This window comes from Rhinolophus ferrumequinum, chromosome 20, assembly GCF_004115265.2.
Source record: "Rhinolophus ferrumequinum isolate MPI-CBG mRhiFer1 chromosome 20, mRhiFer1_v1.p, whole genome shotgun sequence".
Classification (NCBI taxonomy): domain Eukaryota; kingdom Metazoa; phylum Chordata; class Mammalia; order Chiroptera; family Rhinolophidae; genus Rhinolophus; species Rhinolophus ferrumequinum.
Genome location: NC_046303.1, coordinates 40,037,474 through 40,058,938, shown reverse-complemented (window position 1 = coordinate 40,058,938; position 21,465 = coordinate 40,037,474).

The window sequence follows — 21,465 nt, the reverse complement described above, 5'->3', positions numbered from 1 at the left end:
ATATATGATATCATTATCTATCTATCTATCTATCTATCTATCTATCTATCTATCTATCTATCTATCTATGTACAGAGAGAGAGAGAGAGAGAGAGAGAAAGGCAGCCAAAAAATGTATACACATTTTAAGAAAGGAAAACTGTATTAAAATTATAATACTCAATATATACCGATAACAAAAGATGAATACAAGTCACGTTTGGCTCCTGCAATTACAACAGGTGCTCAAAGTGGTACCATCAGCATAATTTTAATATGGTTTTTCCTTTCCTAAAATGTGCATACATTTTTTTGGTACCCTGTGTGTGTGTGTGTGTATGTGTGTGTGTGTGTGTGTGTGTGTGTGTGTGTTAAAATTTATTTTATTTCCTTTTTAACCTCTAACACATTTAGAAGTTATCATGGCATAAGATGTGAGAACTGGATCCAAATTTATTTCACTCTACCCAGCTCTCATTAAACAATCTCATATTAAAAAGTTACATGTTTTTGTTACTATTCTAAGATATCATTTTAACCTTATACCAAATTCTTAATTTGGCCTACTTCAGTGTTTTCTATTACATGGTACCTTAATTGACATTGACCTGTTGACACAAATAGGAAAATTATTAAAAAGAATTCCCTGCTTTCTGATTTTGTCTGCTTACTCCTTTTTGATGTCTTTTAGTTTATCCATCTTTCTGCCATACTTTCAGGAAATTATAAGTTAAATGTGAAAGCTTGATGGATTCAAATGAAATCTTTTTGACTAGAATAATCATCAGTGAAATTGTATACTTCATATTTCATCAAAGCAGCAATTACATAGTATCTGGCTGACCTATCATTAATGATCCTAAATTATCCACTACGTTTGGTAACACAGATGATCTATCTATTTTTAATCGTGAGATTTAAAAAATAAAATTAGAATCATTTCTTGAAAATATATCAATATATCTTTGATATAGACTAGAAGATAAAAACAATTGGAAATGTTTGTCAAGGTAGCTAGAATTGTAGGCATTTTCTTTTCTTTTCAAATGATCCTTAATTTTGTGTTTTCATCTACTTTTACTTTTTAAAACTTATTTTTTAATTATAGTTGACTTACAATGTTATATTAGTTTCAGGAATACAATATAGTGATTCAACATTTATATAGCTTACAAAAGGATGACCACAGTAAGTACAGTAACCACCTGTCACCATATTACAATATTAATGACTATATTCCCTATACTGTACATTACATCTCTGTGACTTATTCTATAAGTGGCTCTTTGTACTTCTTAGTCCCTTTCACCTTTTCACCCATCCTCCAACCCCTCCCACCTGGCAATCATCAATTTTTTTTTTAATTTATTGGGGTGACAATTGTTAGTAAAATTACATAGATTTCAGGCAATCATCAATTTGTTCTCCGTATTTCTGAGTTTGTTTTCTTTTGTTTGTTCATTTGTTTTTTAAAATTCCACATACAAGTGAAATCATATATTATTTGTCTTTCTCTTTTTGACTTATATCAGTTAGCATAATACCCTCAAGTTTCATCTATGTTGCCACAAATGGCACGATTTCATTCTTTTTTATGGCTGAATAATATTCCATTACATATACTACATCTTCTTTATCCAGTTATTCATTGGTAGACATTTAGGTTGCTTTTATATCTTGGCTACTGTAAAAAAATGCTGCAATGACCATAGTGGTGCATATATCTTTTTGAATTAGTGCTTTTAATTTCTTCAGATAAATACAATAAAAAGAAATGGGATTGTGGGGTCATATGGTAGTTCTATTTTTAATTTTTTGAGGAATCTCCATACTGTTTTCCATTGTTGCTAGACCCATTACAACCCCACCAACAGAGCATTTGGGTTTCTTTTTCTCCACATCCTTGCCAGCACTTATTCTTTGTTGTCCATTTGTTAATAACCATTCTGAGAAGTGTGACATGATATCTCATTATGGTTTTGATCTGCATTTTACTGATGATTAGTGATGTTGAGTATCTTTTAATGTGTTTGTTTACTATCTGTATTTCTTCTTTGGAGAAATGTGTATTCAGGTGCTCTGCCCATTAATTAATCAGAGATATATATATATATATATATATATATATATATATATATATATATATATATATATATATATATATATATGAGTTGTATGAGTTCTTTATATGTTTGATATTAACCACTTATCAGGTATATCATTTGCAAATATCTTTTCCCAGTGTCTTTTCATTTTGTTGTCGGTCTCCTTCATGGTACAAAAGATTTTAGTTTGATGTAGTCCCATTTGTTTATTTTTTCTTTTGTTGTCATCATGTACTTTTACTTTTTAAAACTTACTTATATCATTATTAAACCAAAGTTGTAAATGATCTGACCTAAATCATGCCATTTCATCCTATTAAGACACATTTTAATGACAAATATATCATTCAAACAATTTTCCTTTATACTTGTTCCCTTACTATAGGCAAGCAAATAAAGTAGAAGAATAAAACCATATTCAACAAAAATGTGTATATAATTTGAAAAAAAGAATTGATTGTAAATTCTGAGTTTAAAAATACATTTTTTCTGTTTAGTTTTATTAGACTTATTACAAGTATACATTAATCAATATAACCAAACTTAAATAATTATTAAACAAAATTCTATCCATCTTTTAATGACAAACATGGGTTTACCCCTCTATTTTCTGTATACATGGGTCAATATAAGTTGTTTCAAGAATCACCCAGGATTCAGCCTCAATTTACATTTCTTTTTTCATTTTTATAAAGGTCAGCAGTACGTAATATATTTCAAGTTAAAAAAAATAGATGGGAATGAAAGGAATTCTAGCATAAATACCAAGTCTGACAATTAAGTTTGTGAACTTGTAATGATGTTGCTAACCTTTTTTCAGATCAGAGGGATTATTTATTATGAGTTTGTACCAACTGGACAGTCAGCAAGTTTACTGTTTTGAAATGCTGAAAAGTCTGCATAAAAAACTTGCATGAAAGACAACCTGAACTTTTCACCAACAATTCATGGCTTTTGCATCACGACAATGCACCAGCTCACATAGCACTGTCTGTGAGGGAGTATTCAACTCATAAACAAATAACTGTATTGGAACACCCTCCCTACTCAACTGATCTGGCCCCCAGTGACTTCTTTCTTTACCCAAAGATAAAGGAAATATTGAAAGGAAGACATTTAGATGACATTCAGGACATCGAGTGTAATACGATGACAGCTCTGATGTCCATTCCAGAAAAGGAGTTCCAAAATTGATTTGAAAGATGGACTAGGCACTGGTGTCGGTGCATAGCTTCCCAAGGGGAGTACATTGAAGGTGACCATAGTGATATTCAGCAATGAGGTATGTAGCACTTTTTCTAGGATGAGTTCCCAAACTTAATTGTCTGACCTCATATACTACTCAATTATTTAAATTCCTTCTGTGTTGCATGCCAACATTATGTTCTGATCTTTCACCAAAATTGATTTTAATGATTTATTAGCTGACAACTCAATTAAGTGCTCCTTTAAACAAACATTGGAAACCAGTTGATTTATAAAAGCATTTGTTACCCTGTTATCAAAGTCATGCACATCCTCAACTCTGGGGACATCTAAAAATAAGCTTTACCAAGACCTACCAAATACTTTAGCTTTCATACGAGTGTTGGAAGTTAAAGGAGGTTTCCCCAGCAACCATTTGTTTCATTGTTTGTTTGTTTTGTTTGGTACACTGGGGATTTTTACACTTAGGCTTAAATGCACCAGAACAAAATTCAAGATATGTAAGATTAAGTGGGAGGTGGTGATGGGGGATGTGGTCAGAAAAAGGCACAACATCTTAACCCCAAGTGTGTTCTCAGGCAAACCAATTGTAACAGAGTTGAGAACTAGAGCTGGAAGGGGACTTCCTTAACATTGTCCATGCCTGCTTCTCCCTTGGAAAGTATGTTTTTCAAGGGAACATGCCTCTCAGTTTGAAAAGCATAAAAACATTGCCATAGGTTATAACGAAGTCACATACAGTGCCTCCCCCCCCAAAAAAAAAGTTGATAGAAGACATGTTAAAAAGTTTCAAGAAATAATCTTAGCAGCTAACACTTCAACATTGTCTGTATCACTGCTTTCCTTGCTCTTCTGGAAGCCTGTATGTTCTCTTTCCTCAAAAGATTCTAAGTTAGCCATCTGGAATCTGTTCCTACTTAGACGAACATGATTTGATCCAAATAGCAGCCCCTCCACATGAAAAGATTCTCAAGTTTAAGGGGTTAGAAGATTCACTGAGACCTGGAGCTTAGCTTATTACAACAGTGGCCAGTAGACTCATGAAGTAAAAAATAGATGAAATAAACTTTAGAAAATATTATGTCATTAATAATATAATAGCATTAGTGCCTTAATATACTAGGTATCAACACCATAATATACGGCTTAAAATGCTGTATTTATGCATACTTACACATTGCTATATATTATATTCAGCATCCTACTTAGCATATGAAAATTCCGACAATTAAGTTCACGAACTTTCCACGGTGTACTTACACCGAACTTAATTGTCCGTGTCCATTATACTTCAGTGCCTAAGGGAAGATCATAACAATACCACCTAATTTTTGGTATGTTTTTTGGCAAGCTGAATTGTGGCCTTCTTTGTGAATAATCCCTATTACTACCAACTTAGATTACTTAAAATAAAAGGCAATCAGGAAAGTATTCGTAGTAAAATCAGATACACATGTCAAAGTACTTAAAATGCTGTGGTGTTAGATGAGACGTAAATTAGACGGAGATGGAAAAATGAACAGAAAATTGCATGGATACTATGCAAGGCAATAATGTATTTTATTCAACTTTAATACTTAATAATATTTTGATTTAAGGAATAGAAAAAATTCAAATCTTTGAATCAATTTTTGGCCCATTGGCAAATATGAATTCTCTTTGATTTTTATTTTTCTCCAAAACTAAGTTAAATAACTTATCCTAGTGTATTCAAGGGACCATTTGCTCATTTAATAGCTCTATTTAATCAGAAACATTCAGACCGTTTCCTTGAAAATACATATGGGTGTAAATTCTAATGGAAATTGTGCTTGGCAAGGTAACTTTGGAGCTTGCCAAACTCCAGACATCTTAGAAATGCTTGAAGATATTATAATGAACAAAACATACTACCAGTTCACTGAACCTTGGATTTATATGTCAGGAAAGTAGACAAAATACCAAATATGTTGTCATGCTTTCACTAAACCAAAGCCATTCTCATGTGTTTGAAATTATACTGAAGGCTTCTCCCATTTTTACTTCAGCTGTGAGATGAATTAGTGTGATCAAACCAATGGTAGATTCCAATAAGACTTGTCATCAGTTGCTTATAATCATCTCTAAGATGGAATTGTGCATGCATTTTTTGGAGATCTCCATAGAAGGACATGGCAGCATCTATTGAATTGTCTAAAATCTATATTGGTGGATGAATTTCCTACCAATGATACAAGTATTTTAATTAGAAAGAAATCAGTAAAAACACATGCCATATGCATTTGTAGTAGGAATTTAAGGAACTTTCAGAGCCTTATTATTATTTCCTTCATAATAGACAACAGGGCATCAGAACTCTGCTAGTTTTATATATGTTCATGATGTTAAATATAAACAAACGAGTAATAGTTATTTTTCTACTTGACCTAAGATAGTTTACTTTTCTCCTTCAATTTGTTACCTAAAGCCTGCAGCTAGATAATCATTCTTTAGGACGATTTAAGGTTACACACACATTTTAAGTTCAGTGTAGCTTATATGTATATGATAAATTTTACTTCTAACTTGAGAACTATACACATGCCATTACACATTATACATTATATAAAGCTAGTGGGGAGAGAGGAGACTTTAGAATGTATGAAAACTATTTGGTGAATATTTAGTTTTTACTCTGCTTAAATTTGGATACCTCCTAACTGAGATGATAGGAACTCCTCCTTGGGGTTAATTCTGAGAAATAATTTTTTAAAATTCTGGCATTCAGTTGAGATGGCAGAAGAATAAAGAGGCCAGCAGCATGATCTCTGATGCATTCTTATTTAGAAACATCCAACAGCCTGGGCTACAAGTGGAAAAACCATCGGAATACCATAGGTGCAAAGGTTTTAAGAAGACAAGAATGCTAATTAGCCTGGGTGAGAAACTCAGCATGAGGGTAAATAGTTCATGTGATGTTTAGAGTCATATTGGATTGTGTCAGGATGGTTACACAATACCACTGTGATAACACAAATGTTAAACAAATCACCCATCTCAGAATTTCCTAAACAGCACTTTACAGCTTTTGGAGAGAATTTTTTTTCTTAGTATTGTAGTGTTTTTCTTTGTTGGATTCCCTAATGAATTTAGCAGTCTTTATACTTAGCAAGAAATCTGGACTGATCATTTGAGGCCTGTTTTCTTTATACATTGTGGAGTCAGGGTTTACTTTTGGACACCTAATAAATCATGATCTAACATCTAAGAAACAGACTTATTGCCACGTTGCCAAATCGAGGAAAGAAAAAAAAAAACCAGTATAAGTGCTTATTTGTATTTCACATATAGGACAGTCATGGACTAAGAAGTGATAGCCTCTAGTAACGATATGCTAGACTCTATTAATAATATGTTAGAGCCCCTGTCTTACTACGTGGGGTTAGTATTGGTTTTGTATTTGAAAATGTTAAGCCGTGCCTTGTTTGTAGCTCACCAAGGAATACGACCATGTGTGATGCTTTTCTATTTAAGGCAATGCCCCCACTGTTGGATAGATTGCTGTTGACAGCTTTTGACCAGAGGGAGCCATTAGATTTTGCTGGCTAGCAAACAATTACAGCTTTGATATGGCTACAAGGTAAAGATTAAAAGGAATACCAGTGCAGAAAAATATGCTAGTTCTGTGTGGTCTCTCGGCTTATCTTGAGCAAATGAAAAAGTATTTAGATGCAAAAACTAACAAAAGAAAGGCAAAGTTAAAAAACAAAAAGTCTTTTCAGGATTTTAACAAGTAAAATGAACACTGAAAGAGACCTGGATGAAGCATAGCAGAAACTTCATACCACCGAAAAAGAATTCAAAGGATTTATTTGGAGATAACAAATACTTTTCAACTGATGCTATGTTGGGAGAGGTTTAAAAATAATTTCTGTATTTGGAGATATGCTGATTTTATTGCTAGCAATGTAGTCTTTGGATAGCAGTTGTATCTTATATATAGTGATGCAGCAGCTCATTTAAAATGAGCAGAAATGGGTCAATTAATGTTGCCAAACAATAAGATAAGAATTATTTGTATTATTTGGGCATTGTTGAACGTAAGCTAAATCATAGTTTGAAACATTGCTTGGACTAGAAAAGAAGACATGAACTATGACAAATTTAGGACAACATGGGTCCTGTATTTATTAGAAAAAAATCAATCTTAAATGTTTACATAGCTAAAGGACACCTTCCTTTGGTAAAAGAATCATATATAGCTTCTGAATTGAATCTTATATAGAAAAGATAAAAGCGCTGACCTCTCTGTGTGCAGTGCTCTGTGTACTGAGATTTTCGTGAATTGGAAGTAAATAATCAGTAATATGGGTTAAACTTTGAACTTTGAAATAAAAAGGTTTTGATGTCCTATGACAAATGAAACCTCATAGTCTTTTGTTAGGATTAAGTGAATTATGCATTATAAAAAGTTAATAGAGTTGATAATTTGCCAAAGTACTAATACACTATTTCATTTTTGTTTTGTTTTTAACTGTATAGATATTAGAATCACCGTTTCCTCCCCTGGATATTTTTTCAATATCCATCTAATATAGATAAAATGGAAAACGATTTATTAAACAGAAGACATTTAGTTTAGTTTTAGTATACTAGCTAAAAATGAAAAACTTTACAAGTATATACTGCTTTCAAAGGTGAACATTTTCTATAAATACAAACCTACCTTCTTTTAGAAAAAAACACGTTAAATATTTTTCCCCATATTTTCTCTTGCAAGATTTCTGGAACAATCTTAGGCTGTTTTAATGTGATTGTACCCTCTTCATTGAGACCAACAGTCTGGTTCTTGGAAATAAAAATATGATTATGGTAAAATTGTCATGATGACACCTAAAATAGACTGTCTTCCCTGAATGTAAAGGCACTATTCAATAATCTGCAGAGGTGAGAAAGTCTAACTGCCTTTATAATAATGTGGAGCCAGATAATCATCTTTTCCTAATTCAGGTCTGGAAGCTTCTCTCAACTGATATTCTTCCTCCAAATTTAAGGTTATGAAAGATCTGACTCTCTGTCATGTAGAACTACAGGCAGATAATTCCATTCTAATAGAAATATTTAGTTTTTATTTTTCAAAGGACACTTTATTTGTTTATTTTACTTTGCTTCTACGTTCCCATCTGCTTTAAAGAAAATAATAATACTTAGCATATGGGTTATTAGGTTAAAAATTGTTATGTGTAATGTATGGCACATGATAAGTTCTCAAGAAATGTTAGCTAATTTTATTCAATTGTTATTGTTTTTCATCTATTTTTAAGGCTCAGAGTCCTGTCATACATAAAAAGAGAAAATTATTGAATTAAATATCAATCCTAAGTAGAAATCTTATGAGAAAGATGTCACTAAGTACCTTAAACATCATGATGCCATGTATCTAATTGCAAACCTTTCTCTTTATATAGAAACATCTTAAAATTTTCAAAGACCTATGAAGGTGTACATTATTACAAGTTATAAATTATTAATATTTTTTAATCAAAATCACAATAGTTTATAGACTATCCGATCAGTATTACATGCTTATTGTTAGAATTTTGATAAATTAGAACTAAAGGTCAAAATTATTTGAAACTCAATACACAAGAGCAACTCAAATAATATGAGTGGTTTTGAAAAGAAAGAGGATTTTGAAAAGGAAGATGTAAACATTCCCATTTTAAAGAATACTAAGAGTGGAAGTACGTAATACATTTTATTGGACTGACAAATATATGTTGATCATTACTTGATTTTATATCTATTTTAGGGCATTTAAAAATATCTGTCCACTTTGATATCTAAAATTTTGATTTTTCCACCTCCCTTCTCTAACCTGTTTCTTCTCCAACTTGTCCTTTTTTTTCTACTCTAAACAATGATGGCCCAGGTGAGAAGTCTGAGAGTCGCACTTCCTCTCCTTCCCTCTCCACAAGCTATCACAAAAATCCTGACAATTCTACTTCAAACTATTAGGTTGGTGCAAAAGTAATTGAGGTTTTTGCAATTATTTTTAACCTTTTAAACCATAATGACTTTTGCACCAACCTAATATTTCTTCCATTGGTCTACTTCTCTTTGTCTACACTACCATCACTTCTTGCCTGGATAATAGCAACAACCTTCAGCTTAGTGTTTCCTCATTTTTTCTTGCCCCTTTTAATCTAGTTTTATCATAATAGATCAAAATCATAAAAGAAACCCTATTTCAATCTTTCCCTCCTTAAAATTATTTGATGGGTTTTCTATTGCATTCAAATAAAACGAATATCCCTATGCCTCACTCTGGTCCATTTCATCTTGCACTCCATTCAAGCCAGTCTGGCTTTCTATCTCCAGAAATGTACAAACTCTTTCCTTTCTCAGACTTTTAAAATCTGCCCTTTTCTTTGTCTGGAAGGCTCTTCTCCCAACTGTTCCTCAGGAAATCATTATTTAAATAATTAAAGTGTCAGTTTCAAAGTTAGAGCCTGAGAGAGGACTGTCCTCACCAAACAGTATAAATTATAGCATTCTGCTATTCTGTGTTGTAGATCCAATTTACTTTCCTTTGTTAGCACTTTCTTTGTTTTTCTTGTTTTTTATTTTCCAATAAAATTGGTCAAACAAATGTAAAAAAGCAGGGAATAATAAAGTACATATGAATGCATGTACAACTCATATCAATTGTCGTGAGTATTGTACCCAATTTTCTTGAGTATGTTGTGATAGGGAAAATAAATATTACCAGTACGAGCATTCTTGGTAGTGTACCTGTTTTTACTTTCTTCAGCAATGTGTGGAGTTATTCCATTTTCCTAATCCTTGTTAACACTGGGCAGTCTGATGAATATGAAATGTAGACTCCAAGTTATAATCCACTTTTCACTGATTTCTCAGAGAACATTTTCCCATTTTTACTGCCCCCAAAATATTTCCTTATGCTTCTTTTGGTATTTGCCTTCTCATAACATTTATCTATTTTGTTTGTTTGTTTCTTTCTTTTTATTTTATTTTTCTTTTCATTATTGAATTATTCGAAGGTATTTTCTTTTTAAATATTCAGGATGTTAATTCTTTATAATATAGGTTGAAAATATTTTCTCATAGTTGTGTAAAATGTTTTAAATTCAATAATTTCTAATTTGCTTTACATTTATAAAGTCTCATTTCACAGAAATATTTAATTTTAATGTAATGATTATATATCTTTTTAAATTATGAATTTTATATTGCTGTCTTTCAAAAATGTGTTACCTACCCACTGTCATTTAAAATCTTATGTCTTAAAACTGTATTTGATATCCTTGTCTTTTAGTATTCCATTTAAAGTTTGTCATTCCCTGACAAGTTCCATAAAAACCCCTGAAAAAATTGTGATAGAAATTACAGTAGATGTATATGAAAATTAAGAATAGAATTGTTGGTAATATCAAATTCTTTATCAATAAAATTATCTTTTAGTCTCCATTTTAGAAGTTTTTTTTAAATGTACTGTAATACATTTTTATAATGTATTCCATAAAAATATTAAAAGTTGTTAGTAGTTTTTGACCCTTTATAAAGTCAAAAGTATTTGTTTCACTTATTTGCTGAAAATATCGAATTAAACAGACTCAGCATGTTTGAAATAGCATTCTTTTCCTTTTACTAATGCAGTGCATACTATTAATAGAGGGCATGGAGTTGTAGATGCATGTATTCTTAGGGGTAAACTCTACATGATCAAGATCTATTGTTAACCTTGCTGAATTTCATTTGAAAATCTTTTATTAAGATTTTCTTCAATGATTATAAGTGAGGTAAGTATACAATATTATTTTCTTACAGATCCTTTATAAATGCAGTATAAAATATCTTGGGCAGCCAAAGAGTGGAAACAAGCTAAAAGCCCATCTATTGATGAATGAATAAACAAAATGTAGTATATCCATCCATACAATTGAATATTGTTCAACCAAGAAAAGAAATGAAGTTCTGACAGATTCTACAACATGGATGATAATTCAAAACCTTAAGCTATATGAAAAAAACCAGACCCCAGTGACTACATATTATATAAGTCCATTTAAATGAACATTTCAGAACAAATATCCTTCTTTTCCTATTGTCTGAAACAGTTTCTGGAAGTCAGCCATTATTTATTTCTTGGAAGTTTAATTTAAAAAAATACTCTTCAAATTTATTTGTGCTTAAGATTTTCTGAGGGATAGACATTTACCTACTTATTACATTTTGAAAATGTTCACTGGTTTATGCAAGTTTTATTTTTCACCATGAGATGATTTAGATAGTGATCATACATTTTAGAACATTTTCTAGTCGATTCAGTTTTTAAATGTATTAGATTTGTATGTTATATTATTACATAGTATATTATATATATTATATTTGAATGGTTTCTGTATCTTTTAAAATAAGCCTTTTAGTTGTTTTGTTTAAATCTTCTATTTTCTTACCAAAACTTGTTTTCTTATATACATCCATTGGTTAATTCATGACCATTCTGGGCAAATTGCTGTATAGGGTTTTAATTGGCTTCTCAAGCTGATGTATGCAGAGGTTGTGGGTTGGAACTTCTTGTCACTGGTTATTATCTGTTATGTATTCAATCTCTCATTATAAGTCTTAAGCTAGTCAATATCTCTATCAACCTCACCATATAAAATAAGGCAACTTCCTTGCTTCTCCAGGAAACTTCCTTTCATTCATCTTCCTTATATCATTCTTTAGAATTTAGTTCTACATTCTTAAAACAAAAATGTATAATTATTTTGTATACAAAAAAAGCTAATGAAATAGATCAGCACATGTTAAACTATTTAGGGCTTCCCATTGTTTTTACATCCCATTGATTTCTTCTGATTAATTTGTTTTCTCTGAATTAAAATAAATCTGGTAATGAAGATGGTACAATCTCTTTCCCATCGCTAGTCTAGAAATGCTTTTATTTATTTTGTCTTTGCATTTAGCATAATGTTCAGTTGAATGTAAAAGTTGACATTGAAAGTAATTTCTCTTAGCATTTTAAATATATTATCCCATCATGTCTGGCATCTATTGTTGATGAAAAAAAAGTTGGCTCTACATCCATTGAAGGAAATTTTATTTTATTTATAGTACAACTAAAGATTTCATATTTATACTTTATCCTTTATGTTAGGTAGTTTTATTAAATGTTTATTTGTTTTTATTCATCCTGAGCAATATTTGGCGTTCAGTTTTAAATTGATGGCCTCATGTTACTTTCAGCCATTATGTCATTAAATATTTGTTCTCTATGATTTCCCACATTTGGTCTTCTTCAATTACTCTTAAATTTATGTTGTCATCTTAATATACTCATTGTTTTTATGATCCTTCAATTTTTTTTATCTCCTTGTTTTTCTGCTTCATTTTGCGTTAATTTCTTAGCACAATTTACTTACTGACTTTGGAGTCAATCCAAGTTTTACATATTATAATTTTTTTTCTTTCAACAACTACTATTTACTTACAAATTCCAAAATTGCTTATATTCACCTATATTTGTTTTATTTTGCTTCATTTTGTTGTAAATATATATTTTAAACTGATATTACGCCTTGAGTAATACTTTTTAGGATCCTAAAAGTAGTGATAATAGATATGTTTAGATTATTCTGCTATTTTAATTTTTTAATTTCATCTGGAATCTTGTGATTGTTTTGTTGCTTTTCTCAGATTTACTTTCTTTTATTCTTTTTTTGGCAACATTAGATTTATTCATATGTTTCGGTATTTTGAGTTCTATATTGTCTCTCTCTCTCTCTCTCTCAACCCCCCGCCCACCCTTCTACCTCTCATTCCCTAGTGGTAGTGGGTTTGGTTATACCTGGTCCCTGGGCCTAGTACATAATCAGGTATTATTTTGGAAGATTGAGGGATTTACACAACAGGGATAGTTCAAAGATCGGGAATCCAACCATGGAGAATTTTCTTTCTCCATATCTGGTTGGGAGGTTGGATCTTATCTTCCCTCTTGGAAAAAAACTGCTTCATAGTAGGCAGAACCCCAGCACTAGGAATTTTTCTCCCTCTTTTAAGTGCCCAAAGCCCTATTCTACCTGTAGGTTTCCAGCAATGAGTTTGGCTCTTTTCCCAGCATATACCCAGAACATATTTCATATCTTCTATCCCACAGAAGTTGGCCTTCTAGCAGCTTTCAGATCCAGGATCCAACAGAAAATCAGCTTTAATTCTGATTATTTTATTCTACGTATTTTCAATTTCCTGAGCATGGGCATATTTACATATTTTTATCATTATTCATTTTGGCTTTCTACAATATATATATATATATATATATATATATATATATATATATATATATTATAAATTTTCTCTAACATGGTTATGTATTTGATTTAGGGCAGGATTGGCTCAAAGCATGTATTTGCAATGTCATTTTCCCAGATCTACATTATATTTTGGAACATATTTTACTATGACTAAATTATAAACTCAGTGAAGGCTGTGACTGTGTCTGTTTTAGTCATGATACTCATACTTCAAGTTGGTCTTTAATAAATATGTACAATACATTGCATTATTTAATTCATTACAAGATGATCTAAGAACAATTTGACAATAATAATGTAAAGCCTAGAGAAGCTTTAGCAAACCAAATATAAGAAAAAAAGGCATGCAGCTTAGCATCACTTTAGCATATAGAGTTTGATCACAGAATTTCATTGTAGTTGACTAAATACCAAAAAAAGTCTCAAAAACAGTAGCCATCTTTTTTTTTAAGCAAAGGAAAGTGTTTTCATTTTAGTGGTATGAAGTAAACGATTATGGAAAATGAAATAATGAGATAAACAAGGAAAAGCAGAAATAGCAGATAACAATTAAAGAGATTCACCATTTGATAGCAGGAACCTGGCTTTTTAGCCAAGCAGAATCTAAGAAATCCCGGTAGCCCTCATTCACTGACAGACATTAAACAATGCTAGCATTTTCTGGCCTACTATGTGTCTAGCCATCTATTAGGTACTTTGTCTACAAGTAATCATTTAAATCTCAAAGTAACTTTTTGACATTGATGTCATTCAAAGTACAATGATGACTAAAACGAAACTCTGAGCATTTGCATTATCTGTCCAACATCAGAAAAATGATATAAACCTACCTCATTTATAATTGGAGTTAAGGCATCAAAGTCTGAACTAATAATATGAGGTTGAGAGTTGTGTGTTAGGGGCTGAAACTCAAGTTGTGGGCTGAAACTCAAGAAGGACTGACGAGGTTGAGAGGAGGGAGAAGCACTCGCAGGAAGAAGAGTGTGGCAGCCAGGGGAGTCACAGGGCCTGGGCTTTCTTACGTTAGTGGTAATTTAGGGAAGGGGGGTATGAAAGCAGTGTAGGGTGGGTATTGACTCTACATGAGAGACCAGGATGAGTTAAGTGAGAAATGCTCAAGGTTAACCTGGAGCCTGGAACTGGGGAAAGGTCTGAGGAGTAGTTGTGATGTGAGCTCAAGGTCTCCAAATACGCAGAAAAAAACGGGTAAGTAGGCATAGATTAGTGTGTGTGTGGCAGGAGTTTCCACCAAACCATTTTGTGAATGTTGTTTTCTTGAGACTAGATGGTCAGTGCCATGGGACCAGTGTTCGGTGAGTGTGACCTAAATGTGTAGTCCCTGTCACACCTAAGTTCTTTTGTACACCATGGTTAATACATGTTATACATCCGGGGAAAGACTTGCCTAGGGAATATTGGTAGAATCAACACACACACACACACACACACACACACCTTCCAAAGATAAACATTCATTCTCAGAGACAGTACAATCTTAAACCAGAAAGAGTTACGAAAATATTTTTTAACTGCCTCACAATGTGCAAGACTCTGCTCTCTGAGGCAATACTTCCTTTTGGCAGTCAGGTTGGGAGAGTGTCAGTTCCTTTCCTTTATCAATTAACTCAGAATGTTCCTTTCAGGTCTGTCTGGAATAAGAAAGGAGCTGAAAACTGAGAGATTTGTTGTCCATTCTCAGCTACAAAAAGACTGAGCCAGAATTTTGACACTACTCGTCACACAGTTTAAATTGAAATCATGACTAAGGATTCTCATTTGCTTCATTTCCTGACCAGGGGCCAAGGGAGGAGGGAGGGGGAAGGGGTATTTTTAATTTACTTATTCTTTTCACTACATTATATTAGAGCAATAATTCAAGGGCTTGTTCTATGACTTGCATAGCTTAAAGAAATATTTGTGGTGTAGCTGATAGTTGCTTTCTAATTTACGTGCATCAAACAATTGCCAGCATTTTATATACTACTACATATAAATTACATAGTCGATTCATTTCTTTCTTTTTTTTTTTTTTTTTAACAAGCAGTGATTGGATGTACTATGTTCCAGGAGTGTGCTGGGGCTGAGGTTACAAAAACATGTCAGATGTAGTGTTTTCCCTCAAGGAATAGTCTAATAAAGGATATAGGATACATGTAACTAATGATTGTAGTGTCATGAGTGCTAAGGTTAGAGTATGATACGGAAGATATAAAATTACAGGAATAAGTACCTAAATAAGATGAGAGATTTAAGGAAACTTTCCTCAAAATGAAATATTTCAGTTATACATAATAAATGAAGAGAATAATGGGAAAGGTATGGTACAAAACTTCACAGTTATTAAGTTATTAGAGAGATTAATGACTGTTGGAGAAACTGATGACTGCTCTTATTAGTCACTAAAGCATGAAGCAATGATATTTTATTTCTATGGGTTTAGTTAATCTTGATTATTAAAAAATGATCTATTTAGTTTTTGTGGCAATAATGCTAATTGTCCCTAAATGTACACTGCCTTTTTCCTTAGTAATATAACCCCGATTTTAAACAGCATGAAGCTCCCAGCAAAACCTGACCTGTGATTAAGGTGTAGTCCATAGGACAGAAGCAGGAGAAATGTCCTTAAAGAACAACAAGATGTCCTTCTTCACCCCTTCCTCCTTCCAGGTGACTTGAATCCAGAGCTGGAGAAGCCTTTTTGGACAATACAGAGAAAAATGCAAGCTAGGAATAGCAGAGAAGAACATAAACAGAGCCCAGGTGCCTGATCCCACAGAAGACCACCCTACTTACAGAGAGTTACTTTGCATATATTATTGGAGAGATAAATAAATATGTATACTGGAGTTTTTCTATTACTCAGAGCCCAAAATTATAATGAATAGTTTTATTCTTTCATCCTTCATTAAAAATATATATTTTGTAAACAAACACATAAAAATAAGCAAAATAATATGTATAAACCACCTTCAGTGGGCTAAGACTTTACCAGGGTGTATGTATCTCATCTAAGTCGCCCAGTATCCTGCGAAGGAAGTGCTGTTATTACCTACTCCGATTTACCAGGGGAAAGGCTCAAGGTCATAGATTTAGGGAGGGGCAGACACAGGAGTGGAACCAGACAGTTTAAGTCAAGTGTCTGGCTCCTCCTGTTTAGTATGTTCTGCTTCCCTAATTAGATACAACTTAGAAGAAAACCATTCATTTTCTCCTACAAATCATAAAGATCAAATTGTAAATTTAATAAATTTACCCAGAGCTTCTGAGATCTATATTGTTTGTCACTAAGCATGTGAAAGGTAATATATTTAAAAAACTAATGCATAAAGTAATAAATTGTAGGTATATATATTATTATGTACTTGAAATAAAAATAGAAAATACAATCTAACAGCCAACATGAGACATAAATAGACTTTTGAAAATACAAATTAAATAATAATTAAAAAGTTTAATATTCAGATGTCCAATTTCATATAATTCTACCATTTCTGAATTCTTATCAACTAATATAAGACTTATGTTATTAATAAGTCAGCAGTCAATCAGATTAGGAAGTTTTTCCTACAAAATATAGGTAGTCACATAATTTCCTACCTGGAATGGACCTTAGATCTAATCCAATCATTTTAACTCTATAGATAAAGAAACTATTGCTCAGAGAATTAAGAAAACTACATTGTAGCAAGTTAACTACATTAGAATTAGAGTTAGATTTAGTTCTCCTAACGATTCATGCAGTAATAATTCCTCTACATCTTATGCAGGATCAGCATCTTCTACTTCCAGTTGATGGAAAAGTAGGCAACCTGTTTTAAGTGTAGCTAGGTAACATCCCTGAAGCAAAGTAGAGGAAAAAAGGTACAGATTGAGGGTTTCGAGTAACAGTTTATGGTACTTAACGTATCAGTTGGTCTTTGGTCCTCAACCTTGAAATGGCTATTGTAGGGTTATGAACCACCTGAAACTGCATTGCTAAATCTTTACACATATATTATTCTGATGAGTGAGTCCACAGTTTTTGTTAGATTTTCAAAGTGGTCAGTGATCTAAAAAGATTGTCAGCTGGTGCCCTCTTTAAAGGCTTTGGCTATCCTCTAAAGCAGTGCTTTCTCACCATCTAGTGTACTCTTTTGCTCTTACAAAGTTTTTCTTCTAGAGGACAGATGTGTATTTTAAGGAATCAAGAATGCCCAGTGTGTCCCATTCAGTAAAACAGTAAAAAGAACAACACCACCAGCAAAATGCTGATTTGTGGATGGCGTCGATAAAACAGTTGAAACGAAAAGGCATTAGCTGTGAAGATATGGTGCAATCCTGGCTCCGACGGGCAATTGCAAGGATGGGCCAGTAAGAGCAGGGTCCCTTGAATCTCTTCAATCCTGAACCCTTAGCAAAAGTTAACTGGCATTTAAATAACACATGAAAATCCATGGAGAAGCTAGTCTGAGTTCACAGGTATTTCACATGAGCTTACTCTTTAGGAGTAGTGATGCCTGAAAGTTAACAGATGAAATCATTGTTCCTGAGACTGTCAAAAACACCAGTCACACCAAACATCTCACACTCTTAACTAAGAACAATTCAGCACAGTTAGGGGTCTTCATCTATAAAGAGTTTCAGTATAAAATAAACATGGTGAATGAATTCCCCTTCTTCCCTGGGAGAGGTCACGTTCAAGGTTCACTGGCAATGCAAGATGGGAAGGCCTGGCCTGTGCCCACCTGCTAAGAATTAAACAGAGAGCTGCAGTCTCTTGTGCAATCAATGCCTGGTCTTTAATGGGAGGCCCCAAATTCATCACCAGAAACTCTGACATGCTCATAAGCCATTTATTATTTTGTGTTCATTCGGTCATCATGGAATTTGTCCTAACTTAAAAATAACAACCCTCCCAAAATGTGAGAAAATTCTCAGACAGAAGAGATGTATGAATTGCTTTGGGTAATCAAGTTTACCAAGCAGGTTTTATTGTGCTCTTCTCAGCATGGTGCTTTGTATATAAAGCCCACCACATGTTGTAACAATAAAGTTATTGCTTATCGACCAGACCTAGTTGACAACCAACAAATGCTGCCATGAGTTATTTCAGGCTGGATTACAATCCTCTCCTTGGTAACCCATCCGTGTGTACCTAGTAAGTAGTGTTCAATGATGTTTAGGGTAGCAAATTGAGGGAGAATAAACAACAGCGACCACCACAAAACAAAACAGTACCAGTGAAGAAAGCCTATGTGTGGAGAAAGATACTCCAGAAAGAATAAACTAATTTACATTAAATTAACAATAAACAATAAACTAAATTGTGTATTTTCTACAAGGGGGAAATACTTACACTCTTTTTTTGTAAGCTATGAATAATTCTGAACAACACCATGTTTTTATTAAAACCTAACGTAACAAATAACACTGGGCTATTCTTAGGGATGGATGGGCATTTATCACCCTTCTCTTTGATGGAAGGTGTTGATACATTTTTGGTGGTAGCTTAGCTACATCGTTCTTTAACTTCTTCAGAAGTTTTAGATGAAGACCATTTGAACTTAGTGATTTATGGCCACTTAATTTCTCATATTTTTTCAATCAGGTCTTTGTTTTGATTTCTCTGACAGTTCTTCACCTTGCTTCTCTCTACAAAGTAACTCCAGGACAGATACTTCTTTATCATCCAGGACGGAAGGCCAGCACAAAGCGCCCATTCAATGCCTTTGAATCCTTTGCGCTCTCTTTGGATAACTTCATTCCCTATGCAGTGGTCAAATAGACTAACTCAGTCTCCAGTGGATTTTGCAAGGCTGATATACTGATCTCAAGGGGATTGTTTTATTGTGCATTTAGGAATGACTGGTTTTTTTATTTGTTTGTTTTAAACATTATCCATTAAAGTCAGTGTTACAGGCTTTTATCACTTGTTTTTCATTCTTCCCAAACAAAACATCTTTTCTTCATTTACTTAACTTTTCTCAGTGCTTGTGAATCTCTAATCATGTATCATTGAGCTGGTTCTATGTTGTTTCTATGAATTTTAATTTCCTACCTTTTTTCTTTCGAATCTTTTTGGTGAATCTCCTTCTTTTTTCTTAAGCTTTTCTTTTGAAAACTTGAGTATCCACATGTGTTCCTTTGATATAATAGTCTCTCAGAAAATGTTGATGTTATTGCTACTGCAATTTTTTTTTTAATTTCTCATCTTTTACTCTCAAACCAATGAATCAAAAGTGGCAGAAGCTACACCAACACTCTCTAAGTACCCAAATACTGTTCTGATTCTTAAAAATCGTGATTATCCAACAGTGAGACAAACTCTATGACTTAAAATTTTAACAACGTACAAATTTCAGTATTGCTTATGCCACCTCTTAAAATGTACCACTGTGTCAAAGGAGCAAGAATAATGAGTTTCCCTGTCTATCAACCTCCCACCCCATGCTCTTTACAACAGGCCTCTGCTGTAATGCAAAGCTTATGTCCTATATTTTAATATGATAAATCAATCACAAGGAAACATAGGTTTTTTATTAACATATGTCAATCACTCTTTGGTAATCTACCAACACATATGTAGAGTAACCATAGTTTATCTTTCTTTACATAAATAAAACAATGTGTCTCTCTCACTTTTCTAACCATTTCAATGTAACGCCTAGTGGCAGACAAACCAAAGTGAGAGGTGGTGAACCTATTCTTACTCATTCCAGATTGAATATATCTAACCAAATAGTTTTGTATTACCACAGATTCTCTTTTGCAAGAAACCATGGAAGAATCGCCGAATTCCTAATATAACTGAAACGCATAGAAATCTTTCAGCAAAACCTAAAAGCAACTTTGTAAAACACACACACACACACACACACACACACACACACACACACACACACACACAAAAGCCATAAATCCAATACATACTTTGCTGTTACTAGGGAAATTTTCTCTAAACCTGGATCTCAGAGCACTTTACAATCATCCATTTCTTTTACACAGATCATTCAAATCTCCAGATCACTTGCAGACCTCATTATCAATATTTCCCAAGCACCCCCAGTGTGCAGAAATTACACCTGGGTCTGTACTCATTTGATCATGCGTGCACCTAAATTCAGATTCAGAGTATCCCTTTCTTCGAGGGAACTCAAATCTTTTATCAAATGAACAGTGGTTAGATAAATGTTATGGGTCAAATTGCATTACCCCTAAATATGTAAGTTGAAGTTTTAATGCCTAGTACCTCAAAATGTGGCCTTATTTGGAAAGAAGATTGTTGCAGATGTAACCAGTTAAGATGAGGTCATAGTGGAGGAGGGTGGACCCCTAACTCCATTATGACTGATGTCCTCATACAAAGGGCAAATTTGGACACAGAGTCACGCACACAGGGAGAATGCCATGTGGAGGATGGCACAAGCCCTAGAACGACCACAAGCAAGGACAGAGGCCTGGAACAGATCCTTTCCTCATGCCCTCAGAGGGAACATGGCCCTGCCGACACCTGGATCTCAGATTTCTAGCTTCCAGAACTGAGAGACAATGAAAATAAATTTGTGTTGTTTAATCCACTTTATTATGGCCCTCCTAACAAATGAATGCAAACAAAATTCAGTTAGTTCATCAATATCAAATTATGAATCAGATAGATATGGTCAGTGGGCAGAGCAAAGAGAAATTTTTAGGAAGATTTTGAAGGATTATCAGTTTTAAATTGAAGTGTGAAGTTTTCCCTAATTCTGTGGTCCTGGCTTGCTCCTGAATATCTTCATAGCATTTTTTCCTATCTATGTTTAGTGCTTTATCATGTTAACATGATCATTTGTCTGCAGATCTGTCTCTCTTTTGAACCTGAACTCTGAAAGGGCTAAGACCATGTATAGCTACATCAC